The following is a 27,161-nucleotide window of genomic DNA, read 5'->3' on the forward strand; positions in this document are numbered from 1 at the left end:
TTTTTGGAGTGTTACATAGGGCGCCACCTATTGTCCCTATCGATGCTGATGTAGCTACTGTAGCAACTAAATTTCTGGCCACAACTCCAATTTTCTCAACTTCATCTCATATGATGAATAATCAAAAGGTTAGGGTGGCTCCAATGGGTTTTGCAGGGGGATTTGGAAGGATGTCAGGTGTGTCTGATTCATAGGATTCCTTGTCTTATCCTCCAGGTTTCTAAAATTCCATGGAACAAGGTGGATTTTCTTAAGCTTCAGAAAATAATCAGTATTTTCTCAACGAAATTTAGAAGTCTTTAGATATTGGTAGATCCTCAAGCTTTAATATGGACGAGTGCTATGATTGGGTGACCGATATTGTACAAGGTCACGTGAAACGACAAGGTGTTTCATGAATTACCTTTCCGTAAATATTCAAGGAGCGAGGTGTAAGTATAAGCGGGTGTGGATACATTCACTTTGTAAAAAACATAAGGTGATTTTTTTGGCAATTCAAGAATCAAAGTTGGATAACTTGTACTTGTTTACGATTCGTTCTTTTTAGGGTAATACATTTTTTTCTCATGCTTTTTCTCTGTCTTGTGGAGATTCGTTGGTATCATTGTTATTTGGGACCCGAATTATATTTCTAAAAAAAAAGTGGTGATTTATGATTTTTTTTGTGGTTGAGGTGATATGGACAAGAAAGTGTTTGAATATTTTGTTTATATCAGTGTATGCTCCTCAAGATGCGAAAAGTAAGAGACTTCTTTGGTTGCAACTTCTTCAAATTGTCACACCCCTAAATCACAACAACAGAAATGTATGAGGGCAGATGACTTCATGTACAATATCATAACAATTGGATAATAGAGAATCAAAGCATTACAACCATTGTATTGAATATTAAGTAAGTTTACATTGTACTCAAATAATTGTTTACATGATATCCAATGCATACGAAAAAAATGAATAATGTGATGTGACGACATCCCATCCACCAAAAACTCTTGTGGTTATCTGTTTACTAGTTTCCTAAGAATACAAGTGATTTTGAAAAGTGTCAACAATTAAGTTGGTGAGTTCATAAGCGTTTTTTTTATGAGAAAGATTTGTAACTGTTTCGCAAAAAATAATAGTGTATGCTTTCAGAAAATCCAATATTTTCTTTTGAAATGAACTGTAACTCTTAATCCAAAGACTAAAAACTTAAATAATGTTGTACTGAAAAGTAGTGTTATAAAGTTTTATCTTTATAGAAAACTACTTGAATGTATGTTATCCCGTAAATCATTGTATTGTCGATACCCTATGTGAGATATTATGACCATGCTAATGCGACTACTTTCCTGAACGACGTTGCTTCGGATATCGGAACTGTTACAACATTTGTCACCCCAGACCTACCGGTCTAACTTAGGTGCAGGGTTGTCAATCATGTATAGATCTATACACAAGTGTTACGCTCTCCCTACAAGAGACTCTAGTTATAATGCAGGTCTTAGTATCTGTACTATGGTGGGTATGGTGAAGCCAAATGTCTCACAACCAATATCAATCAATTTACGTGAACTGAAAACTCCTTTTTCTTGTAGATGGACTCGTTATACCTTTAAATAATTAGATGTTTCTTCTGTAATGATAATGTAGTTTTGTGACTCCCAAACTATACCAGTTATAGTTTATCATGTTTGTTTGTTAAGAACATTTATATAATCATTTATATAAATACATTGTAATCATCTTGTTTAGTTTCAAAATGTAAGTTCAAACTTCATATATTTGGGTCTTAACCCACAAAATAGTGAAATAACTTGAATGAACTCCTTTTTGTTGGAAAAGCTATATTTTGGTAAAAGCTTCCAATAACCTTGTAGCTTTGCAAATCATAATTTTTCTCATGATTTTTTATAATATAGATCATGTTTTGTTTTTGTTAGTTTTGCATTTGAAAACTAATATATCACAAATATGTGTACAAAAGCTAGTAATAATCACATCTTATGAAAATAATGGCTTATACTTTAACATACAGATGAAACATGCAAGTATTTGTATGATAAACAAAATTTGACTTATATTCCCCCCCCCTAAAACATGAAAAACTCGGAAATATGGGGGTATGAACTCACCTTGAATGGATTTGTAGGTTGTTTTAGGAGATGGTGTGAAGAGCTTCAAGACTAAACACTTGAATGTGGTTGGTGAATTCTCTTGGAAATGATCTTATCCTAAGAGTTTAACACATAATAATGTGTGTAAATAGTATGAAATTGACATGAAAATGTATTAAAACACTAGGTAATCACGAAAATATTTACCAAAAATCTAAGGACCACTTGAAGGAAGTAGATTCTTAGAAGACATTGGGTTTGCTCTTGAGAAAAGAAGGATGAATGAGGATGAAAGAAGATGGTGGTGAATGAAAGAAATGGCTCTCGACCGAAGGTATAAAAAGGAGAAGTGATATGTGTCACACCCCAAAACCGGAATGGCAGAAACGTTCTGGGGTGGAGGACGTCATGTATAGTATCACAACAATGCATATTAGTAAACAAGCAACAACATCATCCATTGCATTAATAGAAAATTTTAATACAAGTGTGTTCGGTGTATAGTTTATCAGACACCAAAAATGAATAATCAAAATAGAGACGAGTCTTGAAAGCTCTATCTTCTCAAAACCTAGTCATCGGTACCTGTCTACTGGTGACCTGAGAATACAAGTTATTTTGAAAGAGTAGATCAGCATTAAACCTGGTGAGATAATAAGTATTTTAGTGTCGTTGTTTGTATGAAAGTGTTTGTAAATGTTTATTGTAAATGTTTGGAAGTGTTTGTAGTAAATGTTTGAATCTCCTAGAAAATCCTATATGTCCTACTAAAAGTGTAGCCTTCTACCATGGCCCGAATGTTCTGTGTGTTGTTTGTTTGTAAAAGTGCATAATTTTCCCAAGTATGACTATCATTAACAAAATATAGTTTACATTACCGTTTATGTGAGAAGATCACAATGTGAATGGAATGGGAAAATAAAGATGTACTGTAGTATTGTATATAAGTAACTACCAATGTACTAACTACCTTAAACCAGTTTGTTAATTAAGGAAACATGTGATGAGGTTGTAACCATACTTGATTAACTAGAAAAAAAACACGACGATCAAAGACATCGAAATGGTATGACATTCGTCACCCGTAGACCTGCAGGTCCCACTGTAGCTAGCTGCAAGGTGTAGGACGGCCAATCCGGTATAAATCTATACACAAATTCACGCTCTCCCTCCAGGAGACTCTGGTTACAAAACATGACACAATAGTAGATTTCCATGCCATGAAGTAGCGGCTCACATTAATGTTATAGTATTCTAGTGTTTGTATAGTATGTTCTAGTTTATTGTATGTTCTTTCTGTTCTAGTGTATAATATGTTCTCTTTGTGTAGCGTAGTGTATGTTCTCTTAGTCAATCATCATAGTATGTTATTTCTGTTTCTCATAATAGTAAGTTTGTATTGACTCATGAATAAATTGACTCTTGTATGTTTCATTGTACTAGAAGTAGTGAGTAGTAATTCCCTAAACTATACTTATTATAGTTTACTAGTTATGTTGTTTGAATGAGTGAGCATGTTTGTACACCTTTGCTACCCAAAGGTGTTGAACTGTGATAAGAACTATTATATCTATACACATATACATAATATATAAATAAGATTCAAACGTCACTCGGACAAATAACCGGATACCCTAAGTCCACAACCAAACGAGGAACAAGAAATAAATTGAGTTATTAGTCCTAAGCCCTCTCAATCTTACTTATATAACTATATCTATATATACATGATTTTTGAAAATATATAAATTTAAAAGAGTTTAATAAAGATTTTTTCATATAAAAGAGGTTTAAACCATTTGAATGGCTATTGATGACTTGATGTCAGTTTATAAATTGTTTTGAATAGTTTACATGATAAAACAGTTTGAAGTATAAGAAAATCCAGTTGTTTGATAGCTATTAATCACATGTGATTGATATAATAAGTATAATGTTTCTACTTGTATCCCCCCATAAAAGCATTTAAAATCATTTAAAAGATAAGTTAAGGGGTATGAACTCACCTGTAGTGAGTGATACGAATGTAAGATCGATATAGGATGCTAAGTGTCAAGTGAAGCATTGAGCACAAACGGATCCTATTAAACATATAATGATACATTATGTATATAATTAGTGTATATATAGTTAATGATTCAAGGAAGCCATTTTATGGACTAGGAAACACTTGGATTGAAGTGTTTTAATCACATATGATTGAATCAAATGGAGTTTACGGCCACACCTTTGGTTTTAATGGCCAAGGGGAATTTACGGCCATAGAGCATGACTTTAAGAGGTGTTTAGGGTACTAACTTGTTGGATAAGGTGTCTAAGTCCATAACTATTTCTGGTATGTATTTGACCCAACCCGGCATGGTCCATTTGGGTTGCATGGCACCATGCAATTTGATAGACTAAATGAGAGAAATAACACTTGTGGTTTATTAATATATTATAAGTTCTTATATATTAATAGTATTATTTAATTAGTTTGATCAAGAATTAATTAAGTGACCAAAAGATAACTAATTAAATATATGGGTTGATTATGTAAATCATCCATAACTTGTATAGTGGGCTAAGAGGCTCCATGGATTATCAAGTTGGGTTAAACTCATTGGATGCTCCATGGGAGTTACAAACCCATGGGTCATGGAAATGAAAAGTCATGACACATTAGGGTTTACATGGTGTAACCCTAGATGTGTCAACACTATATATGGAACCCATTCTCCACCAAAATTGGCTACACAAGAACAAGTGAGGGCTTGGCCGATTTTTCAAGTGTGTGTATTCTCTCAAAAGTTTACTCCTTTGCATTTGGTGTTGTGTGAAGCATTTGAGACATCACACTTGGGGTGCTAGGCTCACAAGGTTTCAAGGATTATAAGCAACAACAAGGTATGTTATTCTATTTTTCATTCAAGTTAAAAATGTTCCCCATGTATGCTAGATAGGAATATAACCTTAGGATTCAACTTTGCATGATAGCTAGACAAACATAGATCCAAGGTTATTAGGGTTGCATGTACACTTAGGAAGTGTTAGAATGCTTAAAACCCATCAGTGGTATCAGAGCCTAGGCTTGTTTGTTGATTTTTGTGCAAACTGCATGAAAAAAATCGATTTTCTGTTTTCTGCTCGTATGAACTCACCGAGTCCATGGGAGGACTCGGCGAGTCCATGAACAAATGCAAGCTACTCGTCGAGTTTGTTCTTGCACTCGACGAGTAGAGGCTGCAGTTTTCAGATTTTCGACCTTTGTTGCTGGAAATGGACTAGAAACATTACCCTAAACTGTTTTGGTACTTGAAAACGTGTTTTAGATGGAGTAATGTTTATGCTAATCCATTTGCAATGGAAATTATCAAAATTACAAGTTTTTAAGTGTAATTTTTGATTCTTGAAATGTTCATATTCATGTTCTTGAACTTATGAAGATTAGATGATCATAGGAATTGCTTGTAACCTTCATGGTAGTTTAATTCATGATCATAATGTGTTTCAATGGAGTCCATAACTTGGCGTCAAGTTATGGAAAACCAAAAGTCACACTTTTATTAAAGCCATTAAAAGAACAAAAGAGTTATAAAAATGAAGAGTCTTTATTTTTATTACTCAATTAATTCATAAGTTATAAGAAATGAAAAGTTTTGAAAGTTTACAAAACTTGCCCTCAAGTTTTGGAACAAGTAAAGTCTTGATTAAAACTTTAGTTCCAACCCTTAGAATTTTAAAATTTAAAATTCAACTCTTATACTTTATAATATTATAAGTTATATATATATATATATATATATATATATATATATATATATATATATATATATATATATATATATATAAGATCAAGTCGTCTTACCGTTAGTACGCCTTATTCACAAAATCGATCTATAAGGGGGGTATAAGGTTGTTGCCTATAAAATGGCAAATTAATGGGTGTCCACTCTCACCCACCGCTTCTTTGATCGGTGGAGGGTCCTTAGCCGAACGGGTAGGACAAGCACTTATAAATTCTCATTAAAAGTATGATGAATATTATAAAGTAACTAAATGTTTTATTAAATTCCCAATCTTAGTTACTTTAGAAAAAATGTGAATAAGGTTCTAATCCATGAAATTACACTTTACACTTTGTTTAAGTCGTTGGTGGAGCGTGTGTGGTTAACCGGTACACTAACTTGGACTTAACAAGGTAGGTAAAGGGTAACTTAAGGTTTATCATAGTATCGGTGGAGTGTGTGTGGTTTACCGGCACATCGATTGAGTGATAAACTTTAAGGGTACTAAGTGATTTGCATGGTTACTTCACACCTTGTTTTGTGATTCTCGGTATCCCAATCACAAAACTTTGAGGGCACACTCGAGATTGAAATATGCCTTTGAAAAGTTCATTGAATCTCAAAAGAATCTAGGAATTTCTAAGAACCAATTAAAATCCTAACATCAATATTTCATTTTTCATGGTGGAAATTGGTGAATCGTCATTCACCTACCTTTCAAATATGTTATAGCTTGGATTACGACATACCTCTACTAAGTTATAATATATTGTGATTGGATCGTAGCCTTAATATTACTTTTGGGTGTTTTATTAAGGACTCTCTTAATATCTAAACTAATATTGTCCTTTTTTTTCAGATGTCTTCCAACAATGCTGCTTCTAGCTCTAATCCTAATGACTCCTTTACCCTTATGAACTTATGTGGGAAAGTCACTTTTGATGGATCCAACTTCAATGAATGGATCAGAAACATCAGGATGATTACCCGCTACGAGGACAAAGAATATGTCCTCGATAAGGAGCTTAAGGAGATAGATGAGACCACTACAACTCCCCAGGAGATCGCTGAATTCCGGGTACATGAAAGGGATGCTACCAAAGTAGCATGCATCATGTTGGCCACCATGACAGCAGAACTCCAAAAGTCCTATGAGGACTTCTACCTTTTTGAAATGCACCAAGATCTGATGGAAAGATACCATCAAAGTGCACGACAAGAGAGGTATGAAATCATCTGCTCCATGATAACAACCATGATGAAGGACGGAGAGTTCGTCACGAGCCACATGCTAAAAATGCAAAGGTATGTGGATCGGTTACTGAAGCTTAATGTGAACTTCCCTAAGGTAGATATCATTTTGCACTCCTTATCATCATGCTATGATCAATTCCGCATGACATATCACATGAATAAGGAAGAGGTCACACTCAGAAAACTTCAGGGACTCCTCAAGACCGCAGAAACACGTCTTAAAGGAAAGTCGGTTGTTAACACTCCTACTCCAAACTTTGCCCCTGTCTTGGCAATCGGGAAAGGTAAAGGGAAGAAGAGAAAGAGCTCTTCGATGGGTACCAAGGCTAGGACCCTTGATGGCTCTTCTTCAAGTGGAACCAAGAAAGGTTTCATCACTCCTTCTTTTAACCCAAAAGAGACTGAATGCTTCTATTGCCATGAAAAGTCTCATTAGAAGCGGAACTGTCCAAAGTACCAACAAGATGTGAAGGATGGGAAAGTTAAACCCAGCCATGCAGGTATTTACACTATCTTATCAAATAACTCACCCCATTCTAAGTCTTGGGTCCTTGATACCGGTTGTGGTATTCATATTTGTTCTGATTTGCAGGGACTAAGAAGAAGTGAGAATGTGGAGCATGGAAGAATAAACTTAATCATGGGGAATGGGAAAGCTTTACCTGTCACCAAGATTGGAGTTTATACTTTATCGCTATGTAGTGGGTTTAGTTTAGATTTGAATAAATGTTGTTATTCGCCAAAAATGGCAAGAAATATTATTTCCTTTCATGCATTGTATAAAAAAGGTTTCACCTTTTCATTTGATAATGAAGTTGGTTTGATTAATGCTTTCTTTAATAATGTTCTTTATTTTACAGCATTACCTTGTGATGGTGTGAAATTGTATCTGTGGTTGATAACTTAGGAAATAATGTATTGTGTATTGATTTTGTTAATGATAATAACTTGGATAAAGCATCATTATGGCATTGTCGTCTTGGAAATATAAGCAAGAAACACATAGGCCAACTCCAAAGGGATGGAGTTTTGGAGTCCTTTGACCTAAGGTCAGATGATAGTTTCGAATCATGCTTACTTGGAAAAATAACAAAGTCACCCTTCAGAGGTTCTTGTGAAAGGGGTGAAGGTTTCTTGGACCTCGTACGCATGGATGTGTGTGGACCCTTCAAACATGCCACAAGGGATGCTAATCGTTATTATTTGACTTTTACTGATGATTACAATAGATATGGATATGTCTACTTAATCAAGCATAAGTCAGAGACTTTCGAAAGGTTTAAAGAGTTTAAATAGGAAGTCCAGAACCAATTGGGCAGGAACATTAAGATGCTTCGATCCGATTGAGGTGGTGAGTATCTTAGTTCAAAGTTCCTCGACTATCTTAGGGAATGTGGGATTGTCTCATAATTGACACTTCCCAGGACACTGCAGTTGAATGGTATGGCTGAGAGGCGTAATCGAACCTTGTTTGATATGGTTCATTCCATGATGAGTCGAGCTTCGCTACCAATCTCATTCTGGGGGTATGCCTTAGAGATTGCCGTCTATATCCTTAATCTGTTCCCTACAAAGAAAGTTACCAAAACTCCTCATGAGATGTGGACTGGTAAAGTACCCAAACTAGACCACATCAAGATTTGGGATTGCGAGGCATTCGTGAGACGCGAGACTCATGATAAGCTCGAACCTCGAAGCGAGAGGTGTATTTTCATCGGCTACCCACAACAATCCTTTGGTTACCTCTTCTACAGACCTAGTGAAAATGTGGTCTTTGTAGAAAGGAGGGCCATCTTGAGAGAGAGAGAGAGAGAGAGAGAGAGAGTTTATAAGCCAAGGAGACAGTGGGAGGCGAGTTGACCTTGAAGAAATTCAAGAGTCAAGTGGTGAAGGAACTTCAAACCCTACCACTCAACTTGAGGATGAAACTCCTGTTGATCCAATTGACAAGTTTGTACCTCTGAGGCGTTCCACAAGGGTTAGGAATGCACTTGAGCATTACTATGCATTCCATATTACTGCGGAAGGTGATACACTTATTAGTGATGAGGCACTGATAGGTCAGGATGAGCCTAACAGTTACGCGGAAGCCATGGCAGGCCCTGAGTCAGCCAAGTGGAAAGAGGCAATGGACAGCGAGATACAGTCTATGTATGACAATAAAGTTTGGAACTTGGTTGAGAATGTACCAGGTCGTAAGACTGTAGGGTGCAAATGGATCTTCAAGAAGAAGACCGACATGGATGGTAATGTACACACTTATAAGGCACGACTGGTTGTAAAGGGTTTCTCACAAACTCCGGGAGTTGATTATGATGATAATTTTTCTCCAGTGGCCAAGATTAAGTCTATTAGGGTTCTGTTAGCCATAGATACATTTCATGACTATGAAATTTGGCAAATGGATGTCAAAACTGCTTTCCTTAATGGAAAGTTGGCTGAGGATGTTTACATGAGTTAGCCAGAGGGTTTTGTTAATATAGAGTACCCTAATAGAGTGTGTAAGCTTGAGAAATCCATTTATGGATTAAAGCAAGCACATCACAGATGGAATCTTTTCTTTGATGAGAAAGTCAAAGAATTTGGCTTTTCTAGGAGTGAAGATGAATCTTGTGTATATGTCAAGGCTAGTGGGAGTATAGTTAGATTTTTGGTATTGTATGTGGATGTCATACTACTCATAGGAAATGACATCCCAACTCTACAGGAAGTTAAGTCCTGGCTTGGGAAGTGTTTCTCTATGAAGGACCTAGGAGAAGCTGCCTATATTCTAGGGATAAGGATCTTGAGAGACCGGAGTAAAAGACTAATTGGACTTAGTCAGAGTACCTACTTGGATAAGGTGCTGAAGAGATTCAGCATGCAGGACTCCAAGAAAGGAGAGTTACCCATCCAGAGTAACGCCAGATTGAGTAAGACACAAAGCCCTAGTACCGAGGCTGAGATAGCAGAAATGAGTCGAATACCTTTTGCTTTGGCTGTAGGATCGATCATGTATGTTATGACGTGTACTCGACCTGATGTAGCCTTTTCCTTGAGCATGGTTAGTAGGTATCAGGGGAACCCTGGCAAGGCACACTAGACTGCGGTAAAGAATATCCTTAAGTACCTACGGAGGACTAAGGACTGGGTTCTTACTTTCGGTAGGAGTGATGACTTGAGAGTTGTAGGGTGTAGTGATGCTAGCTTTCAGACTGATAAGGATAATTTCCGCTCTCAGTCAGGCTGGGTCTTTACCGTAAACGGAGGAGAAATTTCTTGGAAGAGTTCCATGCAAGAGACAGTGGCTGATTCAACTTGCGAATCAGAATATATAGCAGCGAGCGAGGCAGCAAAGGAGGCAATATGGCTGAAGAACTTCATTGGAGATCTTCGAGTTGTATTAGCTATTAAGGAGCCAATGGAAATTTTCTGTGATAGTGAAAGTGTTGTTTCCTTAGCCAAGGAACCAAGGGATCATGGGAGATCCAGACACATCGACAGAAATACCATTTCATCAGACATCGAATAGATGAAGGACTCCTCGTGGCAAAGAGGGTATCATTGGATGAGAATCCAGCAGATCCCCTCACGAAGGGACTGACTCAGGTTAAGAATCTCCAACATGCTCAGAGCATAGGGCTGAAGGATGGTATTAGATTTAGTAGTTAGATAACCTCAAAATTTGTAAAGTGTAATTGACATTAGATGATGAATAAAAGGTGTTTTATTTATGAGTAAAGTGTTTCTATCTCTTGTCGATCGTTTACTATATTTCATTTGCATGTTTTGACTTCCAGAATAATTATGTTTGGTATATCATATTATTCGAACCTCCACAGTCGGTCATATGTCGGAAGTAGGTATGAATGAAGACTGTCATGATTGGTTGCAGAGTTCTATGTTGTTGGACATGGCTACAACAATCATGAGTGCTCATAAGTTCTGAGCATTGGACTCAACCCACGCTCACTGGAATCACTTCATGGAATTTATCTCGAGAGATCGTGAGACGGTAATATCATATTAGTCTTCAAACCTAGAGATATGATTTGTTACTTATGAGTTGGTTATGCATTGACTGTACGAAAACAAATTGGAAACTCGATGTTATAAACTGTGATTTTGTGTATAATTCAATGAGTAGTAGAACAAATATATGAGTCGAAGTTTATCTGTTCCTTCTTGGATTAGAAGCTGATATCTGGGCCCCTCGATGATTTTGTTTTGACCTATGTACCGGGCCCGGTCAGAACTAAGTTGATGTGTTCAATTAAGTTCTTTGTCAAGCAAATCAGAAAGCGGGAAACAAACTACTGGACAATAAGTAAGACGTTGTTCTATGTATTTGTCCGGCTGATATCTAGAACAGAGGATTATATGATCACTTATCTTAAATGTCGTATCATCATATTCTCAGTTCCGAGAAACCTTGAAAGAGCTACGATTGCTGATCGGTTCCTGAAGTTATACTTGCAGTTATAGTTATTAGACTTATCCAAGTGGGAGACTGTTGGATAAGGTGTCTAAGTCAATAACCATTTCTGGTATGTACTTGACCCGACCCGACATGGTCTATTTGGGTTGCATGGCACCATGCAATTGGATAGACTAAATGAGAGAAATAACACTTGTGATTTATTAATATATTATAAGTTCTAATATATTAATAGTATTATTTAACTAGTTTGATCAAGAATTAATTTACAATTAATTAAGTGATCAAAAGATTACTAATTAAATATATGGGTTGATTATGTAAATCATCCATAACTTGTATAGTGGGCTAAGAGGCTCCATGGATTATCAAGTTGGGTTAAACTCATTGGATGCTCCATGGGAGTTACAAACCCATAGGTCATGGAAATGAAAAGTCATGACACATAAGGGTTTACATGGTGTAACCCTAGATGTGTCAACACTATATAAGGAACCCATTCTCCACCAAAATCCGCTACACAAGAACAAGTGAGGGCTAGGCCGATTTTTTAAGTGTGTGTATTCTCTCAAAAGTTTATTCCTTTGCATTTGGTGTTGTGTGAAGCATTTGAAGCATCACACTTGGGGTGCTAGGCTCACAAGGTTTCAAGGATCATAAGCAACAACAAGGTATGTTATTCTATCTTCCATTCAAGTTAAAAATGTTCCCCATGTATGCTAGATAGGAATATAACCTTGGGATTCAACTTTGCATGATAATTAGACAAACATAGATCCAAGGTTATTAGGGTTGCATGTACACTTAGGAAGTGTTAGAATGCTCAAAACCCATCATAACTAGCATTCACTAAGTGTTCACGGCCCTATGTTTGGACTTATGATGAGTTTGTCGCCAAGATATGCACAAAAACAAGGGTTTATGTCCATGCAAGTGTTTATGGCCGCAAACTCTTGGTGTCATGCACTTTATGATGTTTTAAGGCTAGGAATCATGTGTTTATCAAGCCTAGCTAGAAGATAGAAGAGATACTTACACTTTTGAAGGCTTCTAAGGAGTTCACAACCCAAGAACAAGTAGGTGTTTTTGGTGAAAGTGTTGAATACTTGAAGATCTACCCAAAAAGATGAATTTCATGGATCAAATCAAAGGTGATACTAGATTAAGAAGGATAACAGCTAATCAAATGGAAGAATCACTTACATGTTTGAAGATCAAGGTGAAAGTTTTTGATGATACTTGAGAGGAAATCGAGTTCTTGAGATGGAAGTGTGAGAAAAAGGTGAAAAATGAAGGAATATCAAATATGAGGGGAGATGTTCACGACCAACGAGGTGTTTACGGCCGTAAACTCCTCATGATGGAGTTTCCGGGTTGAATGATGCACACTGAACTCTCGCGGATACTTCCTAACACCCAATCATCGAATTTACTAGGCTTAGAACACTCAAACAGACCCTAAACAAAGCTAAAAGATAGCATAAGCAAGTCTGACTTTGATTGAATTGAACGGCTGTACAAGGTAGAAATTTTGGGTTGTCACAATATGACGTTTACTTGGTTATTTGGAGGATAATACTTGGTTATATGTTGGTTAATAGTTTTTATGGGAAATCCAAAGCATCTATCATTTCACAAAGTCAAATTTTCTCTTTTCCTCCCAAATGAAACCTTTTTAACTCAACCAAGAACATGGGTTTTTGGCCTTAACTTCTTACCGAGATCATGTGGGTTCTCAGTCTTAGGCCACCAAGATCTTAGGGTTCTCGGTTCTAGCCGAGAACTCCCAAAGTAGAGAGTTTTCGGTCCGAGTGGTGTTCTTTGCATGGTTTCCAGTCGGGGGGAGGGGGGGGGGGGGTCCTCCACCATAGAGAGGGTTCTCGGTCTAGGGTTAAACACTTTGAATGCAAATTTGGAATTTTCGAACTTCTTGATAAATCTTATTGTCTTTCACGTATTTATTACGAATATGATTTTCAAAGCATATGTGTATATTAAAATCATACAAATGATGCCTTCTTGGCTTTCAATGATTTTATAGCAACATATATACGTTGTGGTTACATGTATACACAAAACCCTTTAAAATTTGCTCGACTCAATATTTTCCAGTTGTCACATCATCCCCCGTTAGAGGGAATTTCGTCCCAAAATTTGTATCTTGAACAGCTTATTGCAACTAGACGAAAAGTTGTGGGTATTTCTGTTTCATTTGGTCTTCCTGCTCCCAAGTGAATTCAGGTCCTTGTTTGGCATTCTGGTTGACCTTCAGTATTGGTATACGGCTTTGTTTCGTTCTCTTGATCTTCTTGTCCATTATTTCCACAGGTTCCTCTATGAAATGTAGACTCTCTTTTACCTCAATTTCGTCGAGTGGGAATACAAGAGTCTTGTCGGACAGACACTTCTTTAGGTTGGACACATGGTAGACGGGATGTACGTTGCTGAGTTCCTATGGTAGTGGTAGTTTGTACGCTACCAGAACAATTCTATCTAGGATCTTGAATGAACCGATATACCTTGGATTTAGCTTCCCACGTTTGCCAAAATGTATCATTCCCTTCCAGAGTGAGACCTTCAATAGCATGTGGTCACCAACTTGGAATTCCAAGGGTTTTCGTTGCTTATCAACATAGCTCTTTTGCCGATCCCGAGAGACATTTAATAGTTCTCGGATCTAAACGATCTTTTCCATAGTTTCTCGTATGATCTCCGGGCCGGTGAGTGTGCTATCAGGCGTTTTTCTTTTTGCTAGTTGCGTGTCACCAACCTCAGCCCATCATAGGGGGGATCTGCACTTGCGTCCGTAGAGGGCTTCGAAGGGTGATGCTTTGATTCTAGTGTGATAGCTGTTATTGTAGGAGAATTAGGCGAGTGGTAAGTGGGTATCCCAGTCCTTACCAAAGTCTATCACACATGCTCTCAACATGTCTTCCAGCGTCTGAATAGTCCTTTCACTGTGACCGTTTATTTGAGGGTGATAGGCTGTACTCATATCGACTTTGGTTCCTAAGGACTTTTGGAGTGATTGCCAAAACCATGAGGTGAACCTACTATCTCTGTCGGAGATGATAGATATTGGCACCCCATGTAGTCGCATGATTTCTTTAATGTACTTCCTCGTTAGCTTTTCCATATTGTCAGTCTCTTTTATTGGCAGGAAGTGTGCGAATTTGGTTAACCTATCAAAGATCACTCAAATGGTGTCAAGTTCACCCGTCGTCTTGGGCAACTTGGTTATGAAGTCCATGGTTATCTGCTCCTACTTCTGCTCGGGTATGTCCGGTTGCTAAAGCAAACCTGAGGGCTATTGATATTCTATCTTGATCTTGGCGCAAGTTAGGCATTTGACCATATAGGTAGCGATCTATGCCTTCATGTTTGGCCACCAATAAAGTTTCTTGAGGTCCAGATACATCTTGTCTGAATCGGGATGAACGGAGTATTTTGTATTAAGAGCCTCGTTCATGACAACGTCTCTATACCTGCCGAATCTCGGTGTCCAGATTTGATTCTTGAAGTAACGAGTTCCGTCATTCCTGAATTTGAAGTTTTTTTCCATTTTTCATAATGCCTCCCCTGCGATGTTCTCTGGTTTCAAGGCTTCTAGATGTGCCTCCTTGATCTGTGTGGACATGTGTGAATGGATGGTCATGGTTAATGATTTTACTCGGCGGTCTGTGTATTCTTTCGGACGTAGGGTGCATGCTACTACGTTGGCCTTGCTCTGATGATAACGAATTTCACATTCATAGTCATTCAGCAGTTCCACCCATCGTCGTTGTCTCATGTTGAGCTCCTTCTGATTGAGAATGTGCTGAAGACTTTTATGGTCTATGAAGATGATGCATTTGGTGCTGTAAAAGGTAGTGCCTTAATATCTTTAGGGAAAACACCACTGCTCCTAGTTCAAGGTCGTGTGTGGTGTAATTGACCTCATGAGTCTTGAGTTGTCATGAGGCATAGACAATGACCTTTCCTCTGTACATAAGCACACACCTTAGGCTCTGCTTGGGTGAGTCACAGTAGACCACAAAGTCTTCGGTCCCTTCTGGGAGAGACAAGATTGGAGCGTTGCACAGAGCTTGCTTGAGCTTTTGGAAGGCAGTTTCTTGTTTATTCTCCCAGCTGAAAGTCACTCCCTTTTGAGTGAAGGTAGTGAATGGCTTCGCGATCTTAGAGAAGTTTTTTATAAATCTTCGGTACAACAAAACCCAAAAACTGGCGGACCTCTTTCGGTGTCCTTGGTGTTGCATAATTTTCAATCACCTTGACTTTGGAAGGGTCCATGTGTATCCCTTCCTCGCTGACTACGTGCCCCATGAAGTCTACTTTTCGAATCCAGAAATCGCATTTTGAGAATTTTGCGTATACTTTTATGCCTTTAACGTCTCCAAAACCTGCCATAGGTGTTGTATGTTCCTCCTTGCTTCATGAGTAGAATAGTATTTTGTCGATGAATACTGTCACGAATTTATCAATATATGGCTGGGACACACGGTTCGTTAAATCCATGAACACCGTTTTTGCATTAGTCAAGCCGAAGGGCATCACCACAAACTCATAGTGGCCATAGCGAGTTTTGAATGCCATCTGTGGAATATCTTCCTCCTGGATTTGCAGCTGATGGAACCCCGACCTTAGATCAATCTTCGAGAAGTAGCTCGATCCTTGCAGTTGATTAAATAAGTCGTCGATTCGAGGTAGGGGATGTTGGTTCTTGATAGTGAGCTTGTTTAGTTCTCGATAGTCTATGCACATGTAGAAAGATCCGTCCTTCTTTTTCACGAACAAGACCAGTGCTCCCCAAGGTGAGAAGCTCGGTCTGATAAATCCTTTGCTCAGCAGCTCGTTCAGTTGGCTGGACAGTTCCTGCATTTTGGCCGGTGGTAAGCGATATGGAGATTTGGCTATGGGGGTGGCTCCGGGGATTAATTCGATTCTGAACTCGACTTGGCGTATATGTGGGATTCCGAGAAGGTCTTCTGGGAATACATCAGGAAAGTTACAAACTTCATGAATATATTTGATGTCTTTCACCTTTTGTTTCTCATCCACCACATGGGCTAACAAGGCGTGGTATTCTTTACATAGATATTTCTGAGCCTTGATGCAAGAGATGATTTGTAGATTCGCGTCGGGTTTGTTGCCATAAATAACGAGGGTTTCGCTATTTGGCATGTTAAGGCGAATGGCCTTTTCGTAACATAGAATATCGGCATGGTGAGGGTTCAACCAATCCATGCTGATGAAGACATCAAGCCTACTTATTGTGACCGACATAAGGTCGATTCGGAAGGAATGATTGTTTAGAGTTAGCATGCATCCTACGAATATATCTTTAGTGCTTTCTGTCTTTCCATTGGCCATTTCTACAGTGAATGTTTCATTTAGTGTTTGGGGTTTCTGTTTGAGTAAGTGTTTAAACTGGTGGCTCATGAAGCTTTTCTCCGCACCACTATCAAATAGTAGGCATGCATATGAGTTGTTTAGGAGGAACGTACTAGTAACCATGGTGGGATCCCTCACTGCCTCTTTATGTCCCGTTGTTAGAACCCTTCCCATGCCTCCACTATTTATGTTTTGTGTCTTCGAGCAGTCCCTCTTGAAATGTCTGGTCTCACCGCAACCGTAGCAAGTGCGACTCACCCCAACATTGCTTGGGTGGTTTGTTGTGCCGTTGCTTTGTAGTAACGAGAGGTTTGTCCATTCTTTTTGCAGTTGTTACATTGTCTATCTTGGCAGGCATCATGGTGGTGGTAGTTGTGACAACCCGAAATTTCCATTTGTACGAACATTATCTATTCAATAGAAGCTAGTCCAGTTTCAGTGATTTTCACACTTTTCCGAACAAGTTTGTGTACATTAGGGTTTATGTTTAAGGAGATATCAGGAGAGTGGATGCTCCTGGATTTGTGAAATTTGAGCATTCCAAGTTTCATAATGTTATAGTCCAATATCCGGAATAAAAATATTTTCTGCAAAAATATTCCAGGACTATAAATAGTTTTCTGAATTAAATTAATTCATTATTCACAATTCCAAATAGAGAAAAGCCATTTTCTCTCTGACGGATCTTCGGGTTTTCATTCCAGATTGTGAGTCTACTTTCCTAAATGTGTTTCATTACTTGTTAGATGCTTTATAACATCAATTACATGTCTAAACAGCAAGATCCGGGAGTTTACTGCCCAAGAACGTTCTTGGGGAGTAAACTCCAAAATGGACCTTTAAGACTTCCTAGTCCCATTCCCTTGATAGACAACTTGTTAAGGACCTTGTGTATGATCTTTAGAGACTAGAAAGCAACCAAGAAACACAAGTAATAGGAGTTTACGGCCAAGGACTTTTCTTGGGCCGTAAACCCCTTTTCAAGGGCTAAATGTGCCCTAAACTACCCCTAAAGCTTAAGGACATTAACCCTCAAATGCTTGTGACTATTTTAGACATCAAAACACTTCAAAATCATTAAGTTCTAGGCCAAGAATATCTCTTGGGCCGTAAACCCCTTTTTCTAGGGTAAAAAGCACTCCAAACACCCCTAAGGCCTTAAGACAATTACCCTTGAACACCTAGGACTTGAATGAGGAGGAAAAGAAATCAAGAACATCCCTTAAAGGGAGTTTATGGCCAAGGAACATCACTTGGGCCGTAAACTCCAAGTGAAGGCACAAATGTGTGCCTCTTGTCCCCTTTAGCCTTAGATAAATACATGGAAGCTATCCTAGATGTGCAAGTGCCTTAAATGAATTAAAATCCAACACCCCATAGGAGTTTACGGCCGTAAACTCTAGGGGATATGGACTATAGGCCGTAAACTCCTCTATGGAGCATTCTAGGGCCTTAAACTACTTCATGTATTATTCCAACAAAGCTAGGAGTATTCTAGGATCAAGATAACACCTTAAAACACCCGAAACCACCAAGTGAGGAGTTCACAGCCATAAACCCATGAGTTTACGGCCGTAACCTCCAAAGGGTGGGGTTTGTTGGGTGGTGAACCCTTATACAAGGTCATTTGATGCTTCATACCCTTTTGCCTTGTCCCATAGCAACTTAGATGCAACCATTAGGACCTTTAACACTTATGAAAAGTGTTTACATGTTCCTAAGTGTCTTAACTTATATGTTAAGTTATTATTTGGCTAATTAGTTATATATATATATATATATGCTTATTATATGATAACTAGGCTCGTGTGTGTAAACAAGTCTCTGTTTGCCACCTAGCACGGTATCCGACACTCCAATTCAAACAGCTCACCACAAGTGAGTTCATACCCCTTTAATCAACCTTTGAAATGATTTTAAATGTTTTAAATACTTTATGGGGGGGAATACAAGTCAAATACTTATAGTTATTACTTCAATCACATGTGATTGCATTTAATCACATGTGATTAATAACTAGGAAACCAATGATTTTTACCACTGTTCAAACTGTTTATCAAACCGCTTTACTTTGAAATGTTTTACAAACTCTTTTACTATCCAAACTTATTTACAAACTGTGATTCAAACAAATGTTTCTTATACTTAAACTGTTTTATCAACTTATGCCTTCAAATTGTTTTATAGATTGACATCAAGTCGATCTCCCCTTGAAATTATATTTATGCTTCAAATGTCTTATGAAAACTTATTTTATGCTTTTATATATTCAATTGCATGCCCATATATGTATAGATGTATAAATAATGTTTAAAGGGCTTAGGAAGGCCATCCGCCCTATTTCCTTTTTCTCGATTTGGATGTGGTCTGGTGGGATTTCGGGTGACCATCCGAAGGTCGTTTCAATATTACTTATATATCATATATACATATATAGACATAAAAGTACTTCCATATTCATACTTATCAGTACATCAATAGTTAGTTACCATCGGGGTAACACAGGAACATATACAGCTATACTAGAACCATGTACATATACAGTTATACTAGAAACATGAACATATATAGCTATACTAGAACCATGTACATATACAGTTATACTAGAAACATGAACATATACAACTATACTAGAACCATGTACATATACAGTTATACTAGAAACATGAACATATACAACTATACTAGAACGAGAAACATTACATATACATGAATACGTTAACAATTGTGATCCACTGTGTCGGAGCATGCCTTAAATGTCATGGCCTGAGTTGTAGCTAGAATTCTCTTGGAGGGAGAGCGTGAGTTTGCGTATAGATCTATACTGGATTGACTATCCTACACCTTGTTGCTAGCTACAGTCGGACCTGCAGGTCTGCGGGTGCCAAACGTCATTTCTTTATTACAACCATTCATTATGTCGTTGTTACCAGTCGATAGCATGGTACAATTAATCACATTTTACCTTAATATAAATCCGGTTTAAGGTAGTTAGTACAACAGTAGTTCTTATTATACAAAACTACAGTACTACAATGATTTACCCATTACATATTTTAGTGATAACCTCACTTAAGCATTAATGTACAAACTATATTTTATCAAATGATAGTTATACTTGGGTAATTACACACTTTTACAACAAATGAGTATACAAAACAGTTAAGCCCTGGTAGAAGGTTACTTTAATAGAAAATATAGGATTTTCTGAGAGGTTCAAACTTTTACAAACACTTTCAAACACTTACTTACATTTTTACAAACTTATACATTGAGACAGGTTCAAACGTTTTTGACAACAAACATTGACACTAATATACTTATGAACTCACCAGCTTAATGCTGATAAACTCTTTCAAAATAACTTGTATTCTCAGGTCATCAGTAGACAGGTACCGATGCCAGCTTTTGAGAAGATGGAGTGTATTCAAGACTCATCTTATTATTTTGGATTTACATTATTTTTTGGTGTCTATAACTGTACAGAACACACTTGTATTAAAATTATATATTTAATGCAATGGATGATGTTGTTTGCTTATTTACATTTACTGTGTTGTGATACTTTACATGACGTCCTCCGCCCCAGAACGTTTCCGCCGTTCTTGGTTTTGGGGTGTGACAGTAGTTGCACTTGTCGCACTTCGGTAGAGTTCCAACATATTGCTTGGCTGGTGCAGGGGCAATAGGGGCGGTAGGTGCGGTGATGGCATGGACAACCATAGTTTGTTGCTTCTTGGCTTAGTCTTGAGCGGGTTGGCCTTTCTTTTTGTTCCAAAACTTCCTCTTCTTGTCACTTCCTTTTGGCTGCTCGGGCGTGGGGGTTATGATGCCTTGACGAACTCCCTAGTCGACCAGAGTTTATGCCACGCACTTGGCACTGTCGAGGGTGCTCTGGTTGGCAGATATGACCATCCCTTGGATCTAAGGGATAGCCCTAAATGTAACACTCCACTTTCTTGGCCTCTGGAGTGACCATTCCTGGGCACAGAGTTGCCAATTCATTGAATTGGGAAGTGTAAGTGGTGATATCAGAACCCTTCATGGAGTGTTCCCACAGCTCCTGTTCCAATTTCTGCATCTCGCTCCTTGGATAGTAATCCTCGAGCATCATGGCTTTCAAGTCCTCCCAATTCATAGAGTTGGAAAAAACTAGAGTCAAAGTTTTAATTTGGCTGTTCCACCACGACAAGGCTAAGTCCACAAATGTATATGCGACATATTTGACCTTGAACTCGTTAGGCCATGCGCAGATCTCGAAGATGGACTCGGTTTTCTTGAACCACCTTGTCAAAGTAACAACCCTGCCATCACCATGGTAGGTCCTGCGATTGCAATTCATGAATTCTCTGTATGAGGACACTCGCTGGTGCCCTTGGTTTTCTCCCTGATTGGAACTTCCAGTCCCAATTCCACTTCCGTTGTTGTTGCTGCTGATTTGGGCCACATCGGCTGTTACTGCAGCCTGGAACACAACTGAGTCCATTTGTGGAGGTGGTGGCGGTGGTGGGGTTGTTGGTGTGTTTTTCTTGCGCCTGTTTAACTTCCTTGGTGGCATCCTTCTGCCATAAAGTATCAAGGTGGAATGACAATAAGTTTTTGAGGAAATTTATGAATTTAGGTGTCACCATAATGATGCCTTGTTTTGTATATCAAGTATAGTTGTTATTGAAATTTTCAAGCAATTCATAATGAACTTTACTATAACAAGTAAACAATTGCATAACAAATGACAACATCCAATGAAATAAAAATGCATACCTATTTCATTGATATTATAGTACCAATACATAGTTTTGAAATTTTGACAATTAAGAAGGTCTACATGAAAGAGTAGCACTAACGCTTACTCGTAAATAAAAAAAGATATGAGTAGTACATGCCCTACTCACGGTGGGTAGTCTTTTGTGGGCCAGAGGACGAAGTCGAGGCGCCTTGTAACTTTGCTATCTGACGCTCAGCTGCAATCACCCTCTCCTTAAGGGCCAAGAGCCTCTTATGGTACTCTCTTACTTCCACCCGAGCGGTCATAAGGTCCTCCGAGAGACTGTCAAAGAGGTGGCATGTCTAAGGGTAGTCCCTCTCCAGAATCGAGTCTATATGTTAGTGGCTTCAACAACGGCTCCTAGCCAGATAATCTGATTGGCTGATGCCCTAGTCTGATCTCCGTGGAGTGTGATTCACTGAACCATGACATGGAAGGCCCTGTCTGCCGATCCTCCATACTTGAGGTTATAGAAACCTTGTTGCATGTCGTATGACGAGCGCTAGTGTTGCTTCCTGCTCCACCTTTCCATGTCTTCCGCCCAACGGGGTGTGGGTCCATGGTAGCCCAAGCGGTGTGCGGGAACCCGGGTGACGTAAGGAGGATTTATGACTTCGGAATTTGCATCTAAGTCCTCCTCTTCCTCTTCCTCTTCCTTGTCTTCTTCTTCTTCCGATTCTGGATCCTCTTTGGGTTCTTCCTCGGGTTCTTCTTCCATTAGTTCCTCAAGATCCTCCTCGATCGACCCACCATTTCCCTGGTTAGGGAAACATGGGTCTCCGGGCATGTGAAATCCTGCCATGAATTCTATGTGAGAATGGAGATATGAGAAAGACATGAAAAATTTAAGAGTATTCTAAAATACTCTTATAGCATTTTAATCTTTATGTTTGATTTTAGGATTTCTTGGTATTTAGGGTAAGTTTTAGATTCGTTACCCACCGCGGCCATTCCTAAACACATGTTGGTTATATCTCGTATAAATATAGTTGATCATGCTATATTTATCCCAAATATGATTAGATAACTGCCCATGCTTAATCCTAGTGTTTAACTTATCTAAATACTTTTGTCTGTTCCTTATTACGATGTTGCTTCTAGTATGTATGCATGTATGTATACTTTTTATAAAAATACTTATATTTTAAAAGTATAGTTTTAGTTAGAGTGTTTTAGCCCCATTGTATTTATAGTCGTATATCCTAAATGGTTTGTTATAATTAGTTCACTATAAACAATGATCTGATACCAATCTTGAATCTGCCACACCCCTAAACCAGAAGGGCGGAAAGGTCTTGGGGCGGATGACTTCATGTACATTATCATAACAATTGGATAATAGAGAATCAAAGCATTACAACCACTGTATTGAATATTAAGTATGTTTACATTGAACTCAAATAATTGTTTACTTGATATCCAATGCATACGACAAAAATGAATAACGTGATGTGATGGCGTCCCATCCACCAAAAACTCTTGTGGTTACCTATTTACTGGTTTCCTGAGAATACTAGTGATTTTGAAAAGTGTCAACAATTAAGTTGGTGAGTTCATAAGCGTTTTTGTATGAGAAAGATTTGTAACTGTTTTGCAAAAAAAAATGATAGTGTATTCTTTCAGAAAATTCAATATTTTCTTTTGAAATGAACTGTAAGTATTAATCCAAAGACTAAAAACTTAAGTAATGTTGTACTAAAAAGTAGTGTTATAAAGTTTTATCTTTATAGAAAACTACTTGAATGTATGTTATCCCGTAAATCATCGTATTTTCGATACCCTATGTGAGTTATTATAACCATGTTAATGCGACTAGTTGCCTGAATAACGTTGCTGCGGACGTCGGAACTGTTACAACATTTGTCACCCCAGACCTATCGGTCTAACTGTAGCTAACAATTTAGGTGTGTGGTTTTCAATCACGTATAGATCTATACACAAGTGTCGCCCTCTCCCTACAGGAGACTCTAGTTATAATGCAGGTCTTAGTATCTATACTATGGTGGGTACGGTGAAGCCAAATGTCTCACAACCAGTATCAATCAATTTACGTGTACTAAAAACTCCTTTTTCATGTAGATGGACTCGTTATACCTTTAAATAATTAGATCTTTCTTCTATAATGATAATGTAGTTTTGTGACTCCCAAACTATATCAGTTATAGTTTATCATGTTTGTTTGTTAAGAACATTATATATAATCATTTATATAAATACATCGTAATCATCTTGTTTAGTTTCAAAATGTAAGTTCAAACTTCATATATTTGGGTCTTAACCCACAAAATAGTGAAATAACTTGAATGTACTCCTTTTTGTTGGAAAAGCTATATTTTGGTAAAAGCTTCCAAAAACCTTGTAGCATTGCAAATCATTATTTTTCTCGTGTTTTATTATGACATAGATCATGTTTTGTTTTTGTTAGTTTTGCATTTGAAAACTAATATATCACAAATATGTGTACAAAAGCTAGTAATAATCACATCTTATGAAAATAATGGCTTATACTTTAACATACAGATGAAACATGCAAGTATTTGTATGATAAACAAATTTTGACTTGTATCCCCCCCCCCTAAAACATGAAAAACTCGAAAATATGGGGGGTATGAACTCACCTTGTGTAGATTTGTGGGTTGTTTGAGGAGATGGTGTGAAGATCTTCAAGCCTAAACACTTAAATGTTGTTGATGAATTCTCTTGGAAATGATCTTATCCTAAGAGTTTAATAAATAATAATGTGTGTAAATAGGATGAAATTAACATGAAAATGTATTAAAGCACTAGGTAATCACAAAAATACTTACCAAAAATCTAAGGACCACTTGAAAGAAATAGATTCTTGGAAGATCTTGGGTTTGTTATTGAGAGAAAAAGGATTAATGAGGATGAAAGAAGATGGTGGTGAATGAAAGAAATGGCCCTCGACGAAGGTATAAAAAGGGGAAGTGATATGATGTTTACTTGGTTATTTGGAGGATAATACTTGGTTATATGTTGGTTAATACTTTTTATGGGAAATCCAAAGCATCTATCACTTCACAAAGTCAACTTTTCTCTTTTTCCTCCCAAATGAAACCTTTTTAGCTCAACTGAGAATATGGGTTTTCGGCTTTAAGTGTTCACCGAGATCATGTGGGTTCTCGGTCTTAGGCCACCGAGATCTTAGGGTTCTCGGTCTTAACCGAGAACTCCCAAAGTAGAGAGTTTTCGTTCCGAGTGGTGTTCCTTCCCATGGTTTTCGGTCAAGGGGAAGGGGTCCTCGACTTAGGGGTTCTCGGCCATAGAGAGGGTTCTCGGCCTAGGAGGGTTCTCGGTCTAGGCTTAAACACTTTAAATGCAAATTTGGAATTTTCAAACTTCTTGATCTATGTTATTGACTTTCATGTGTTTATTACGTATATGATTTTCAAAGCATAAGTGTATATTTGAATCATACAAATGATGCCTTCTTGGCTTTCAATGATTTAACTGCAACATATATAGATTGTGGCTACACTTATGTACAAAACCCTTTAGACTTTGCTTAACTCAATATTTTCTAGTTGTCACACAAATGATTACTGCTTTTTCTAGTGAATATATTATTATGAGAGATTTTAATATTGTGAGAGATTAATCAGAGAGATTGGGTTCACATTTTAATATGTCGAAGGCTTCCTCGTTTAAAATTTTTATTAAGCTGGCTGATTAAATTGATATTTGTGACATCCCCTAATTTCTCGGCCAGAAAAGACCGATTAAATTTATGCTATTTTAAAATCAAATCAGATAAATATTTATAAAAGATGTTGCGGAATTGGTCCCCAAAACAAAATATGATAAAAGTTTGTCAAAACCTTTCTTTAAGAAATATATCATTTCCTTTTATATCAAAACCTCGGGATGTCATGTTCTGATACAGATCAAAAGCATAAACAAGACATTATAAGCCTTACGATAGTTATTTGTAACTACTGGCCTATAATCCAAAATTCACTCATCATCATCATCCGACTATGCTCGGGGTCCTCTACCTGTAATATAAATAGCTGAGTGGGTCAGGCTTGGAAGCCTGATGAGCATATAGGGTTTTCAACCCACAATACATAAATTTATTATGTTTAAACATCAATCAATCAACCAATTTACCCCAAACCCCATTATTTTATTTATTTCTTAAGGGTGTACCCTAAGAATCAACTATCCCTCCTTCCTAAGGATTCATCCTAAGGAATAGACACAAAGTCACCTCGTGACCGAGGTTTATACAACGGGCACTAATTCCATAGCTGCCAAAGTTTATTCAACATGTGCTAAGTCCATAGCTCTTATTTATCGACATTATTATTTACAGGTGTTCTCTCCTGTAATACATGTCAATGGGTTTTAGAGTACAACAAATGAACATATAGTTCATTACACCTACAGGTTGCGGGCCTGCTAGTGTTCCATAGACTGTCTAAAATAGACCATGGTTGTCATCCATACTCTGCTGAATGACTACAACAACACCACCACCAACAACAACAACATCGAGGTCTCTCACCTTTTTAACACACATCAACTATTTCATCTACCCATGTTCTACCCAACATATTTTGTAGATAAAAAGCATATACAGTTTAAAACTTGTATCAAACATCAATTCAACAGTCACCTCAATTAAACAATTAATATATTTACACATAACACGTATTTCAAGGTAAATACTTCATATCTATGTGTAAGGTGAAAGTAACTACACACTCACTTGATTTAATGAAAATCGGGCAACAATTCGTTTCATAAAACGATCGTTTCTAATAAAACTGGGAGTTTTATTGAGAAATGGGCTCTGCGAAAGGTCGGACTTTGAAACCGAAAAGATAAATTTTCCGGGCTTCTCGGGCACTTCGTGGAGTATTCCGGGCTTTACAATCGATATCGGGGCTTTGCGGGATGTTAAGGTGAAGAAAATATGAAGAAAGGGGCTAAATATGGCAATTTCTTAAAAATATCCGAGAAGGCTCGCAGCCTTCTATTTATAGGGTGAAGCTTCTGATCCAACGGTTGAGAAGCTTCTGATCCGACGGCTGAGAGGCTTCGCAGGAGGGTGGCTCGCACGAGGGTGGCATGTGCGAAGGGCTGCTGGCTTCTTGTGATTGGTCCGAAGCGTGTGTCCGATGCGCAGGTGGTCAGCATGTGCGAGGGTCTCGGTGGCACTCGCTGATTGGACCGCAGAGTCGTATCACACATGCAAGGTTCGGTCCATATGCGAGCCTCGGATTGGACAGATGCTCGGTTCGGATTGGGCCTCCTTCTTGGTCGAATCAGAATCCGACACGTGGCTTCGCATGACTCAGCAACTTCGGTGACTCAGTAGCTTGGTGACTCAGCAGGACACATGACACTTTTTCAGCGAGGGTGACGTGGCAACTCGTGACTATGCGAATTTTCTCGATTTTCGCGCCAAAACTTCTAAAAGCCATAACTTTCGCATACGAGCTCCG

This window comes from Lactuca sativa, chromosome 9, assembly GCF_002870075.4.
Source record: "Lactuca sativa cultivar Salinas chromosome 9, Lsat_Salinas_v11, whole genome shotgun sequence".
NCBI lineage: Eukaryota > Viridiplantae > Streptophyta > Magnoliopsida > Asterales > Asteraceae > Lactuca > Lactuca sativa.